General features: G+C 41.1%; 1 protein-coding gene and 1 pseudogene across 1 annotated transcript in view; one reads left to right on the plus strand and one right to left on the minus strand.

Moving 5' to 3' along the window:
* KCNQ5 (potassium voltage-gated channel subfamily Q member 5) overlaps positions 1 to 12684 on the minus strand; it is a 610069-nt gene that overhangs the window by 451446 nt on the left and 145939 nt on the right. The gene's annotated exons all lie outside the window — the stretch shown is intronic.
* Positions 11502 to 12130, plus strand: LOC142452873 (large ribosomal subunit protein eL20 pseudogene; annotated as a pseudogene).

The raw sequence follows: 12684 nt of genomic DNA on the forward strand, positions 1-12684 counted from the left end.
GTCCTCCTCAGCTTCAGCAAGCAAGGTTCTCATTTGCATATCAAAGGTTGCTAATAAGCTTTCCTCCAGTCCTAATGTCACTTTCTTCATCACATAATCCACCTTCTCTAATTATCTGCCCATATATCTCTGACAATCATTTGCTTCTAGTAGATTTTCAGTGGCTAACTCCCTGCAGTGGGCAGCCGATTCCTTCTTCATAGTCTGTACTTAGTCTAGAAATTCCAATTAAACCTTTCCACTTTGGGTGACCCTGTTAGTATTTGAAATACCTGTGACATGCCTTCCAGCATCACACAAGCCACCGCAGTATGACAAACTGACAGACAAGTGGTAGTATGTGAGATCATATTTATAAATATGTCTTTCAGTGCTCTGTAACACTCTGTGGGGGTACGTTGGCTCTTTAATTTCTTTTCCTTCTAGAGATGAGGTATTTGTAGAAGAGAAGAAACTCTTCAGCAGGTGATCTCTTATTTACATTGGTCTCCAAACCCTAATGCAATTTTTCAAAGAAAGGGGGGCATAAACCAGGACTGTGCCAGGCAGGCTGAGATGTCTGGTTACCTGCCCATAGAGGAAGGCTCCTTCAGATGTCTACAGATGAGAACGGAAAGGTGCCTTTGTAAGACATTATTTTTAAATGTTCAGCTGCACACTCATTCATTTTTCGAGAGGGAATTCAATGGAAAAGCAGATCTGGCAGTCTTTCGTTCTGTTACACAGAGCATCTTTCTGAAGGGGAAACGGCACGACCATGCCCAATAACAGCAACCAATTAAACAAAGGAAAGAGAGACTTGACTGGATGAACATGCATTGGAGCTGCTGCTTCTTGAACGTTCTGCTTGAGCTGCTCTTTCTTCTGTCATAATTATACTCTGCTTCTGACGAGAGTAGAAAGGAGACTAAAAGTCTTCAAGGAAGGAAACCAGTCTGCTAAGACTGATCCCTCCCGACCACAGACTCACAACTCGGACATGACGCGGATCACCCATCGCATTCCCAAAGAGAATTCGCAAGGCGGGTGGTGGTGCTTGAGCCTTTGGATTGGATGCCACGCTGACTGTTCTTCAGCAGAGGTGCAGTGCTGCAGAGCCAGGCTCAGCTGAAATAGGGAACCTCAGGGGTGCCTCTCACTTAAGTAGAAACGTTTGAAAGGCAAAGATCCCTCCCCCCACTCACAAAACCTCTAGTTTCAAATGAGTCTCAAAATTATTGAGGCTAAAGTTTCTGGCCATTCTGGGTGATGTTAAAAACATTCATTCCTTTGATCATACCTTCAGGTCAACAAAGTTACTAAGAACTATCTGTGGACAGGGTCTAAACCTGGCATGCGTCCTTATTGTAGACACAAAACCTATTATGCATCTATCTATGTATATCTCTTGATCTGTTATCATGGAAAACTAGGAGCCTTGGGAGCATGAGGGTTAAATGCTTAGCTCCTAATCAGAAGGTCAGTGGCTTTGACCCACCAGTCAATCCATTAGAAAGAAAAGGGGGTCTGCTTCCGGAACAGCCTTGGAAACCCTATAGAACCATTTTAGATGTGCGTGATCCAATTGATGGATGGATTACTAGAAGAGCTGTAAGAGCCCCCAATAAAATGATGCATTAAAAAAAAAGAAGGACAATTCTACACACTCCTACACGGTCACTCTGAGTCGGCAGTAGTCTTTTCTAATGGTAAATTGTTGGAAATATTCAAAAATAAACACGTGGCACAATTGAGTACAATGAAAGATGACTACAGGCATGGAATAAATATACTGTAATTGTCCTTAGCCTCATTGCCACACTTTTGCTGGTTTTGCATGTCTCTTCTCACACTTTTTCTGGACATTAGCTGATACTGTCAAAACCTTCTTGCTAAATGCTGGCTTTCAGTTTGACCTTTAGCTCTTCTGTTCTGATGAATGATTTGTGTTTTGCTTTGTGTGTATGTGTGTGTGTAGTTAGGCAGCTACCATACCCTACCCATTGCCTTTGGATTGATTCCCACTCATAGCAACCCTATATAAAAAAACCTCATAGAAACCTATATGAGGTTTCCAAGACTTTATACATCTTTATTGGAGCAGGCAGCTTATATTGATGCCTAAAGCGACCACTGATGAGGTACAACTATGTGAATAGCCTTTTCCTCGGGTGCCTCATGGAGAAAATTATGTGTCATCACCAACTCCTGCTGTGCTTCAGTCTGATTCATAGATTGTTTTCCATGTTCCAAGTTGTTTTTGAAAATACACACAGGGAAACATGCACCAATTCAACCGTTTCTACATGAATAATTCAGCGAAAGTAACTACGTGTTTAAGCTATGCAAGTGTCCATGACCTCTTTTCCTGATTTCTTCCTCCCTCCTCGACAAATCCCTGTCCCCTGATCTTCCTATCGAACTATTCAGAGTTGCTGCTGTTGGTTTGACACCAAATAGGTCGTTCTTTGAAAGAGCTGGATGCTTTACTAACTAAGCTAACCGGGTGCTTGATTTAAAGAGAACTTTGGGATTTTCTAGTTCATGGTTTAAAGATTATCTCACGGTATTACTTTAGGGGGATTCACTTTTTTAAAAAAATTTAAGGGCTAATATCAGAGTCTTATGTGAAATGCTCAATTTAAATTGAGCCATCTATTTAAAAATATTAATCCATACATAATGTTAAATATATACTTGGTCCAAGAATAAGTAAAGTATTTGATGCAACAATAAGTGAAGAGGAGATTATTTCATGATCATCAATATCATTCTTTACATTTGAATGACTTTATCCATGCATCTTAAATGTAGCCTTCCAATAGTCAAACATGGCCTCAATTCTGATCTCATGATAAGAATTTTAAAAGAATTCCAAAGTTTTCTTTTTAGTATGCATGCAGTATAGATTCAAATAAATGAAAAATAAAGTTACTATTTTATAATGCACTTTTTAGAGAAGACAGAAAACAAAGAACCATCAAAAGAAAACAAAATGTTAACTCTGACTTTTAAAAATTCATCTAACCTGAAGTCACTCAAATGTGGGAGGTGGCGTTTACTTTTAAGCTCATTTACCAGGAGGAACCCTAACTCTCTACTTAGGGAGTACGGATGGACTCATCAGCAGCTAACAACAAAATCCTCTCATCTCTATGACTTGATTAACTCCCAACCATATTCAGGTGTATAAATATATGAACATCCCCAATGAGGATCAAGTTCCTTGCCTTACACACTCTTGTCTCAGCCAGTGCACAGCACAATTTGAGTGAAGCAATTCATTTGTAACTAGTGCATTCTGTTTTCCAGCCCACATGTAAGCACCGGAATAAAGGAGGCAATGTCTTGGCGACCACTGGCCACCTAGCACGCAGTGTGGAGCTGTGTTTGGGCTGGTGCCGGTGTGTGCTCTCGATTTACAGCAGTCCATGGGGCAGAGCAGAACTGCCCCAAGGCAAACCTTACTGCCATCCCTACTGAAGCAGGTGCCTGGTCTTCTATGGAGCCAACTGGGTGGGCTTGAGCCACCAACTTTTTGGTTAGCAGCTGAGCTCTGAGCTATCAAACACGTCAAAAACCAAATTCGCTGCCATCAAGTCAATGCTGACCTATCGTGACCCTATGGGACAGAATCAAACTGGCCCTGCGTTTCTGAGTCCAATTCTTAACAGGAATTGAAAGCTGGCTGGTGGTTTTGAAGTGCTGATCTTGCAATTAACAAACCGATGCATAATCACTACTCTTCCAGGTCAGTATTAGGGCTTGTTACATGCTTGTTATTTTCCCAGGTGGATTGCTGCTCACATTGGTGAGATAAAAACCACCAACAAAACCCTAAATAGTGCATATGAATCCGAAAACTATCACTTACTTGCTTATCAACCAGGGAAACATTCTAAGTATAATTTACCTCTCTTTAAAATGAGTCTAGTAAAAATTCTTCCTAAAGTTATTGAGTGAAAATAATGTAAAACGATATACAATATACCTCACAACATACTTCCAACCAAACCCACTGCTGTGGAATCGATTCTGACTTATAGCAACCCAATATAGAGCTTCTGAGACTTTAAATCTTTTTCCCCCAACAGTTTTATTGTCACATAATCTACATATCATATAATTAAATAGTTCAATCACTCAAACATATCTTGGAGGAATTATACAGCCACCAGTAGGAGGCTTTAAATCTTTACAGGAGCAGACAACCTCTTCTTTCTCCATTACAGCAGCTGGTGAGTTTGAACCACTGCCCTTGAGGTAAGAAGTTTAAAACTCGTCCCATAGCATCACCAGAGCTCCTCTAGCACATAGTAGGTGAGCAGAAAAGTATAGAATCAGTTCACTGCTTTTAGCCCTAGCTTATAATGATACTTCTCAAAATCTCAATTATATTTTAAGAATACCTTCTCATCAAAAATTCACTGGTGAAGTACACATTTCAGAACCAGAGATCAATGTATTGAGATGAATCATGAGGTCACCAATATGTTACCTTCAAAATTTCAATTTCAAATACTTCAAACTAATATTTGACTTGAAAATGCTTACAAATATGAACCTAACAACAATATTTGACTATATATATATATACACATATATACCTATATTTTCTCTTCTTTAAAAAAAAACAATGTAGATGTGATTTGATGACGGAAAAGTCATGAAACAAATTCACGGTCTTTTAGAATCAAAAGAACAGCCTTAGCTGCACAGCTGACACTTCAACTTTCCTGTCTTGACTCAACCTGCTTTTCTATCCACATTTTTAATACCTGTCTCCATTTTGAGTTCAAATCATACCAGATGAGTCATTACATAAATGCACCCTGTACTTTTCTGCATCCACGCCTTGGCTCACACTGTACCTTTTGCCGGGAACGGCTTTGAAGCACGCCTACCAAAGTTCATGCACTCTGAAGCCCAGTTCAAACACAATTTCTCACTCGCTTTCTATCCCCTTCTACCCACCACCGTCACTTTGAATGACTCTCCGTGTATTGGAGCTAATTTTTGACACACTGCTTCTCTTCAGCTAAATTGTGGTCTTCTTCACGGTAAGAACTCTATATCAGTCTTTTTAAAACCCATCTACCTACCTACCTACCTACTCTAAGCAAATTCTTAAAGTAATATTTGGTCAACTGATATTCTCTGAAGTTGTACATGGTTGAATGACTTGCGAATTGATAGCCTTCACTATGTGTGGAAGGAGTGGAATTCGAAGGCTTGAGGAGTAAGCCATTTTTAGGATCCTGTATTTAGGAGCCTTGGCAGAATAGAGGTTAATGTGCTGGTCGGCAGTTGGAAACCCCCAGCAGCTCTATAGGAGAAAGACTGGGCTTTCTACTCCCATAAACAGTTGCAGTCTCAGAAACCCACAGAGGTCACTGTGACTCAGCATTGACTCGAGGGTAGTGAGTTATTTTTTAAAAAAATATAATGATGGAACAGGATTATTTTTAGCAAGTTATACTCTTTTAGTCAATATGCTTGGGACCAATAAATTATATCTCTACTTAATTCAAAGTATTTTAACGTCTAGTTCCAAGATTTTAATATAGCAAATAGAACTATATTTGATCACATAGAGTAGCTTACATCCTAAAACACTGAAGTTGTGACTTTTCTTAATCAAATGTCCTTTAAAAGCACTGTAACTGGGGCCTTGTAAAACATCACTACAGCTGTTTGTTTTTGTTTAATCCTCACCACTTTTCTGCTACGCAATCCAAACTGTAGCATCATGTGGTTTTATTAGTTATAAAATTAGTAAACCCAAAAGTACACTAAGAATTCAATTGAAGAAAGAAATCTCAAAATAATATTGAAGTGGGTTTATAGAAAATCTTTATTACTGAATCACCAATACTTACATGAGACTTCACATTATTTTTCCTGCTAGGTAGACAGAGGCTGGCAAGAGGAGGAGAGGGGGGAATGGCATGCGTTTAGTGGAAATTGCGTACAAAGGAGAGGTGGAGACAGGTTTCCCTGCACGTAGTAGTCTCCAGTACAAAGGAAGGTGAAGGGCAGAGCAGAATCATTTCCTTATCATGGAAGAGACCAGGGATACTGGAAAGGCAAGCCAAGAAACTCACACTGCTCCCCACAATGACTGAATAGACTCTTACGTGAAGCCTGCAGTGCTGAGTGCTGGACACAGGAGGCGCACTAGAGATGGTGAGCCAATATAGAAGACCAGCCAGAAAGCCAGCCCGTGGTGCAGCCCTGCCAGTCACTGACTATAAGGCCTGACCTACATTTGGTCAGGCCTTTCTAGCTAAGAACCCTTTGGACTTCTTTGGCTAAGTACCCCCTTCAATAAACTTCTTCTTTCTGTTCAAACCTTTCCTCTAACTCTGGTCTGAATTGTGTCCCTGGTCTGAAATCTTTCTTGTCAGAGGGACAAGAATCAAGGAAAGTTGGGGTGTCCTCCCGGGAGCAGTTTTCTTGCTGACCCTCACTAGGAACGTAGTGAAACTGAACTCCCAGAACATTCTGAAAGGAAAGGAAGCTTTGGAGTTCCCTGCTAAGGGCTGTCAATTATTCCATTATGGCCAGGCTATTGGCTGCGCTTTGTCTATAAGTTTCTTCATGTTTAAAATGTAAATAAAATTTGTGATGAGCTACTTTTAATAGCTTTGTGATAACAAGATATACAGACTAGAATTTAAATAACATGTTATCCAAGTTTTAATTTAAACTTTTAAATAATGAAATAATTCTGGATTTTTTAAAGGTTTGGGTTTTTTGTTTGTTTATTTGTTCGTTTTTACCATTTTGACAGTGTTGTCATTGTGACATAATCTGACCCATGAAGTGGTGAATATTTCCTTGACAGGCTACCTACATTTATTTATGCTTGTATTTAATCGGGTAAAGATTTCTAAAGAGGCATATTTTAAAAGCTTTTAATTAAAACAAATAGCCAAGAGGCTCAATGGTATGTCAAAAACAACCCCAAGTAGATTGCAAAATGGAAATAAAAATATTTTTTAAAATATTGTCTGTCAGTGACTTCTCAAGGCATGATTATTGCCTATGTGTTCTATTTACGCCTTGTATTTTTCCATGCCCTTACCTACGCTGGGACCATTTCTCTCTCTCTCTCTCTCTCTCTCTCTCTCTCTCTCTTTCTCTCTCTCTCTCTCTGTGTGTGTGTGTGTGTGTGTGTGTGTGTGTGTGTGTGTGTGTGTGTGATGGAAAACAGTGCATAGCAGGAGAAGTAAATGTGCTGAAGTTCAAATCCTTCCTTTTGGGTACGTGTGAGCTTTTAGGGAAGGTTCAAGAGTGGGATTGAATAGCAGGTACTGGCAGAACAAAAACTTGTGGAATATTAATGGTTATCATTTGCCCACATTCTTCCATGAACCGGGAGTAACTGGGAATGGAGTGACAGACCGAAGACATATAAAAACATGTACGAACGAGGATAATTTCTTTCCTCGACTAAAATTTTAGAAAGAAGTAAAAACCACCTCATGGCCACATGGCTTTAAACTATAAACAAAAAGAATTTTAACTGACTTTGTATATTAGCATTCTGTCTGATTTTTAACAGAATCTCAATTTAAATATCAGAGCATGGATTTGCTTTTAGGTAAACATGACAGGGGGTCTTGAGACCTCCCTGCAGTGTAGGGTCTTGTCATGGCCATGGGCAGGGAGGAAAACTATGAGAGGAAGAAGGCATGTAGGTCACTTAGAATCTGTTCAGGATCCAAGAGTTAACTCCCTTTAGTCAAGACCGTTGAGTCATGGGAAAACCACAGGTCACAGGTCAGGGAGTGCGTGACCCACACGACATCTGTTTGTCATTAGCCAGATGGTGCCATTTTTGAACCTTATTTTTCTGAATGAAATAGAGTCATGTGTGAACATGTAGGAAAAACATTCGTTCTCCCTGGCACATTGTGCACTTGCAGTTTGCCTCAGTGCTTACTGGGGCCTCCCTGGCTCCCTTTGAAGACCAACTGCTGGCATTCATTAAGCAATCATGGCAAGGATGACTAACTTCTCTTTCATGAAAATCTACCTGGAAGCCTGTTCATAGCAATTGCCTGGTTTAATCTGGCTTCCACCTAAAGTCATTATTAAGTGCCTGTTTATTAGTATGAGCCTCGCACCACTTGCTGAAGGTATATATGTTGACAATAAACCAGAGTTTTGAAATGGTTCACTCAGGTGCAACCCCCTGCTGATAATCCAGCATTTCCACGGTAGATACGCTGCAACAGAATATAAATTTTAACAGACACCTAGGTGAGTCTGAGGTAATTCCTTTGTATAAAAAAAACTTCTTAAAATGTAGATTCCGATTCAATGTCTGTGAGGTGGAAAATACAAATTCTCAAATTCAAGCCAGAATGAACTGGTCAGAGTCCCACAGAAGAACTCCTAAAACTGGGGAAGAGAAAATTACAGTCCGTCTCTCTACTTACGGGAGAATTTATAGTCACTAGTGCTTCTGATGCATTCTTATCACTTGGGGCTCTTGATAAAATTCTGATATGAAGCATCTGAGGTGGGACTCTGGGTTCTTGAAAAAGGCTCTCAGGAAATGCTCTAATGAGCCTTTGACCTATGAAATATCGACTGGATAGCCAGAGCCTAAGATACAGTACTTTGGTAGGAAGATCGCAACCAATCAGCGGGTTTTGAAACCAGATTTGGATTCATCTCTATTGGACTCCATTTATTTCCCTAATTCTTGTTAGTATGAGTTCAGAACAGGGCTGGGGTAAAAATAATTGCATATCAACTGTATCAAAGTCACGGACAACTCTCCACCCCACCATCATCCTATATTTCCCTCTTTCTCCTTTCAGGGTTCTCTGTTTTGCACGATTGTCATTTTATTGGAAGCTTTTACAGATATTGTAACAATTCATACCTCAATTAGATCAAACATAATTACACAATTGTACACCATCAGTTTCATGACATTTTCTTTCTTCTTGAACTCCTTGACATCTGCTCCTCTTTATCCCCTCTCTCCCCCATCCTACCTCCCTGAAAGCCTAATTATAATATTATATATTATTGTTTGTTTTTGCAGTATCTTACAGCCTCCAATGTATCCTTTCACATGTACTTATGTTGTTCGTTCCCCTTGCGTGGGGTTATACAGTCCTCATTGCTATCAGTTTCCCCCTTACCCCTCCCCCTTCTTCCCATACGCTCAGGGAATCATTGCTCCCATTACTTGTTCCGAAGGGTTATCGATCTTAGCTTTCCTGCATCCAATGATCTTAATACTACCAATGGGCTTAAGCAGTTCTTACAAGACTAATGAGGTGAAACAAAGTCCTTAACTGCAAGGGGGCGGAATTCATGAAGACTCCATAGGACAGGGTGGAACTGTTACTGGGCATTTCTGAGACTGTAACTCTTTATGGGAGTAAAACCCCTTATCTTTCTCCCAAGGAGGTGTTAGTGGTTTTGAGCTGCTGACTTTGCAGGTAGCAGTCCCACGCATAACCAGTTCTGTACTGGATGATGCTGAGGCAGTTCTGATATAGGATTTTGTGAAGCAAAAGTCAACAAACTGCAACTGGGAAAGTGCTGACCCTTTCTTGCTTTACCTCTCTCTGCTTAAGAGAAAGTCACTGTGGTTTGTTCCTGCCATTCTAATAGATTTATGTGAAAATAAAATAGAAATATTTTGAGATCCAAGTTCTGTATGTTAGTTATAAGTCCTTGAACTTGACTTAACATTAGGATTTAAAAATAGTATTATATCTTTAAAAAGCCTCAAAACCCACTCTTATACCCTCTTAGGAAAGAATTACTCTGCAGTAAATCATTTTTGCTACTATAATAAAAATATCTGCCATTCTGCTAGATAGAATCAAGTAATTTCATTAAGTTGGGCAACTAGCTCATTAGTATAATATGCTCTACATTAGTTTAACAATGTTCAAATAAAATTTATTGTCTTGAGTGACATCTTCCCTGCCCCTTTATTTCTATGATTGTACTTTGAAAAGGGATGAAGGTGCTCGCTGTGTTAGATGAAAACCTTTCTTTTCTTTGTTTTCTGTCTTACACAAAAACTTTCCAAAAGCACGCAACGAAATACATCCAAGGTGGTTGTTGAAGAGTAAGAAGAAGAGACAACTAAAGCACAGTACAGACTTTGCTTTTCTTCTTTATCATCCGTGCTTCGGATTGAGTTCAATGTCAACTACCATTAGTGTCTGTCAGCAGATCCCGGCGGCACACAGAGGTGGAAGAGTGCTTTATCCTTGATCACTGGCATATCTACTTTGGCATACCCACACTGCTTCCTAGCATTTTTAGGAGAAGAGGTAAAAGTTTCATTAAGTCCCGTTAAGAAAAGTTAGCAAGATGGGGAGCTATATTGTCAAGGTACTAGTCCTTAAGGTAGGTAAGCAAGGCTACAGAATTGTCAATAAGGTGGCAATCAGAAGCAAGGCAAACAATCCTGATGAACTCAGCTTCCAGCATATATTTTTGGGCTAGAAATATAGAGATCCCACGGGATCCTGTGTACAGTACTAGAGAATTAGATGAAAATTTGAATAATGTCATTCGTTAAGAATTAATAACCTATTACCGGCAGGTGACAGAACCTTGCTTCTGAAAGTGCTGATTAACCCTTCAGCATGGATTACACTAGAATATATAAAAAAAGACCCCAAACTGGACCACAAAAACCTCACAACAAATGACCAAGAAACCCCCCAAGAAAACAAAAACGAAGTTGTTAAGATCAACCATCAATGTCAAAGGAATACACAGTCGGGAAATAAAGTGATGTATTGCATTGGGAAGATTTGCTGCAAAAGACATCATTTAAATCTTTAAAATCAAATATTTCACTTCCATGATCAAAGTGCGTCTGACTCAAGCCATGCACTTTCAATAACCTTGTGGGCATGTGAAAGCTGGATAATGAAAAATAATCACCAAGGGAGAATTGTCACACTGTAACTGGAGGGCTGGCAAAGAATACCGATGTCATAGTCTGCCAGAGAATGGAACAAGCCTGTTTGGGAGGCAGTACAGCCAGATGCTCCTTCGACGTGAAGGTGGAGGGACTACCTTGCTTCCTTTGGACGCCTCATTGACCAGTCACGGAGGAACACCGTATTTGGTAGAGGATGGTCAAAATGAGGGAAATCCGCCATGAGACAGGTTTGCAAAGTGGCTGCACAATGAAGTCCAACGTACCAAATATTAGGATGATGGTAAGAGTTTCTAATGAGCAGTCAGATATAATGGCAACTGATAAGTGTTATCATAATGACCATAGAGGACAGAGTACAACTGCTCCTGTGGGTTTCTGTGGTAGTTTCATAATCTGTTATCAATTGGAGAGGAGAGTGAAGGGGTGGAGTTTAGCCTGTCAGTCAGAGCTTGATGACCTCATTTGGAGACGCTAAAGAGATTCCTTTCACCTAAATCCACAGTCAATATCAATACAAGAAGCAGTCAAGAAATATAACAAGGTATAATAAATTTCTTTAAAAAAAAAAAAAAAAAGGACTTCCTTTTGCGGGTCGGGACGAGCGCGGAAGGTCCGCCATGAAGGCCTCGGGCACGCTTCGTGAGTACAAGGTGGTGGGCCGCTGCCTGCCCACCCCCAAGTGCCGGACACCGCCACTCTACCCTATGCGCATCTTCGCCCCCAACCACGTAGTCACCAAGTCCCGCTTCTGGTACTTTGTGTCACAGCTGAAGAAGATGAAGAAGTCTTCCGGGGAGATTGTGTACTGCGGGCAGGTGTTCGAGAAGTCCCCTCTGCGGGTGAAGAACTTTGGCATCTGGCTGCGATACGACTCCCGCAGCGGGACCCACAACATGTACCGGGAGTACCGGGACTTGACCACCGCAGGCGCCGTCACCCAGTGCTACCGTGACATGGGTGCTCGGCACCGAGCCCGGGCCCATTCCATCCAGATCATGAAGGTGGACGAGATTGCGGCGAGCAAGTGCCGCCGGCCTGCGGTCAAGCAGTTCCATGACTCCAAGATCAAGTTCCCACTGCCCCACCGAGTCCTGCGACGCCAGCACAAGCCACGCTTCACCACCAAGCGGCCCAACACCTTCTTCTAAGCTGAAACCTCCCGCCCCAGTCTGCCCAATAAACGCCTCGGGGACCGGCAAAAAAAAAAAAAAAGAGATAGCTCACTGGAGGTGGGACACAAGCTCACTCCTTACGAGACTTTCCTGACAAGAAGCCACATGGAGCTATGCTGATGCAGCCAGAGCCCTGGGAGCTGGAGGAGCCACACGGAGAGCCCTGCCAGCGCTGAGATGCTTCTACTGCCACTGGATCCACAAGACTTCCCACCCACTGGCCTGTGATCTTCCTGCTTTCGGCATTAGTGCATGACTACATGAGTCTAAAGAGGAATTTATGGTCTAATATTGGACATATTGGCTAATATAGGACTTACAGATGTGATCTGGACTGGGCTGGGATGTTTTCTTAATGCACAATTACTCTTTATATACAGCTCTTTCCTATATGCACATGAATGCCTATGAATTTGTGTCTCTAGTCTACCTGGACTAACACAGTTTCCGAGACTGTAATTATTTTGGGAGTAGAAAGCCTCCCCTTCTCCCCACACATCGGCTGGTGTGTTTGAATTGCAAACCTTGTGGCTACCAGCCACTACACCAATGAGAATTGACTTTGTAGCAGTGGGTTTGGCTTCTGGCAATGGG

This window comes from Tenrec ecaudatus, chromosome 7 (genome assembly GCF_050624435.1).
Source record: "Tenrec ecaudatus isolate mTenEca1 chromosome 7, mTenEca1.hap1, whole genome shotgun sequence".
NCBI lineage: Eukaryota > Metazoa > Chordata > Mammalia > Afrosoricida > Tenrecidae > Tenrec > Tenrec ecaudatus.